This window comes from Tenrec ecaudatus, chromosome 14 (genome assembly GCF_050624435.1).
Source record: "Tenrec ecaudatus isolate mTenEca1 chromosome 14, mTenEca1.hap1, whole genome shotgun sequence".
Lineage (NCBI taxonomy): Eukaryota > Metazoa > Chordata > Mammalia > Afrosoricida > Tenrecidae > Tenrec > Tenrec ecaudatus.
The window spans coordinates 9406079-9408032 of record NC_134543.1 but is presented as its reverse complement, the minus strand read 5'-3'; the positions used below and the strand labels follow the sequence as shown (position 1 = coordinate 9408032).

Genomic DNA, 1954 nt, shown 5'->3' with positions numbered 1-1954 from the left:
ATTTTCAATTGAGTGCTAATCTATTTTTCCCTAGTATGAAAACATATTTCATCTTTTTGTTATCTATCATCTATCTATCTATCTATCTATCTATCTATCTATCTATCTATCTATCAGCTTTCTTCCCCAAAATCATTTCATCAGGAGCTAATCCAGTCGAAATACCATTCTATCGCTCAATCATACCAAGCAATTTTGTCCTTTGGTAAATGATGCCCTTTTGATCTCAGTGGTTGATTAGACCAAGGTGTACTTATCTCCCTCATACTATTGTTCTCCTTATAGACCTGCCCATTGTTTCTCTGAAAATTGAGCGAGGGGTGTGATCAGAATGGTGACTAAGGTAGTCCACCACCAGTCTCTATATGACCAGTAAACTTGGCCTTTCTCCTCTTCTATCCAGGACCTTCTAATGTGATCCCTTTCAGAGCACTTGGTAGTGGTAGCCGGGCACCATCTAGTTCTTCTGGTATCAGGGTCTTGGAGACTGATGTTCATGTGGTCCATTCATCCATGGGACTAATGGATCCCATACATCTTTGATTTTCTTCACGCATTTTTCCTCCAGACAGGGAGCGATCCTGTATCGTTGCACCTTGTATGATTGGCTGAAGAGCTTTTAGGACCCCAGGTGCCACTCACCACAGAAGGATGGAGTCTGTTTTTGTCTTTGTGTCTAAGGTGCTTCTTCTGCAGACGGCATATTGAGGCGTTCTATGTTCTTATTCATTCTGCTGCTCCTTGTCTCTTGACTGGTAAATTTGCACAGGTTGGACTTGGTTACTGTTATTTTACGGTATGTACGTGTGCTTTGGTTTCTCCCTGTGGTACTGATGTCTTTGCTCCACAGAATTTTCTGTGTGAAGTTCATTTTGTTTGTGAGTCTTCTTGTCATTCATTCTCATTGTTGTCGACATTTTAGTACATACAGAATCTTTGTGATTTTTCTCTTTATTTTGATGAGAAAGTATATTGATTTTCTAATTTCGTTTGAAGCTTAAACATGTCCGTTCTTCTTCCTCTCCATTTGAACATCTAGAAAGTACAGCCTTCAGTTCATCTTATTTTTTGTAATTATCCTTGACAAAGGGCATTTCTGCTCCTCATTTCAGTCGGTTTTCCTTGGGTCCTTCTGTGTCCGGGTTGACTTGTGAGTGGTGGTCTCATGTAAGCCACCCTCAGATTTTTGTCTGCCCTGGTTGTTTCTCCATCAGAAGAACTCCCTGTAGCCTGTTTAGTAAGGATGGTGTGATAGTTAGGGTTTGTTGTGTAACGTAACACCCTTAAGAAGATAGGGGTGATACTTACCCGGCAGGGGAGATCCCATCATCACGAAGGTGGTTTCCCCAGGATGAGGCTGATCCACTGCACTCAGTTCTGACCCCTGAGATTTCCCCAAATGTGGGAAACTCAACTGAATAATTTGTGGTAGTGGGGGACTGCGTTCACGCTCTCCCCTAAGCAGGGAGGGGGGCAGGAAAGAAGAGATGGGTGGAGTCTAACCTGTAACCTGTCAATCAGATCATACATAGCTTGATGGTACCTCCTTGTGGGCATGACCTCCTGATAAAGAGGATCCTGGGAACTTCCCCTACCCCCCACCTCTGCTGTCAACTTCCTGTGGAGGAGCCGCGTAGAGACCTGCACCAGCCCTGGGGATGCTTCTACCACTGTTGATCCACACTTCTCCGTAACCCCGGCCTGTGATCCCCTGCACTCTGTATCATTGCGTGTGGCTGTGAGTCTGACGAGGGATTTATGGGCTACTTGCAGACTTAGGACTTGATCTGGACTGGGCTGGGATGTTTTCCCGATATATAACTAACTACTTCTTGATATAAAGCTCTCTCTTACACATGTATGAGTGTCACTGGATTTGTCTCTCTACCAAGCCCAAGACAGTTATGGTTTTGCATGTTCTTTTAAGTTCTGTTTTGGATCTATAGTTTGCGGT

The 1954-nt window shown here is 43.8% G+C and overlaps 1 non-coding gene across 1 annotated transcript; it reads left to right on the top strand.

Annotated features, from left to right (window-relative positions):
• The first annotated feature begins 1300 nt into the window (after positions 1-1300).
• On the top strand, positions 1301-1460 carry LOC142426904 (U1 spliceosomal RNA). Its single transcript, XR_012779784.1, has one exon. It is a non-coding gene; the product is annotated as a U1 spliceosomal RNA (small nuclear RNA).
• Positions 1461-1954: the final 494 nt, after the last annotated feature.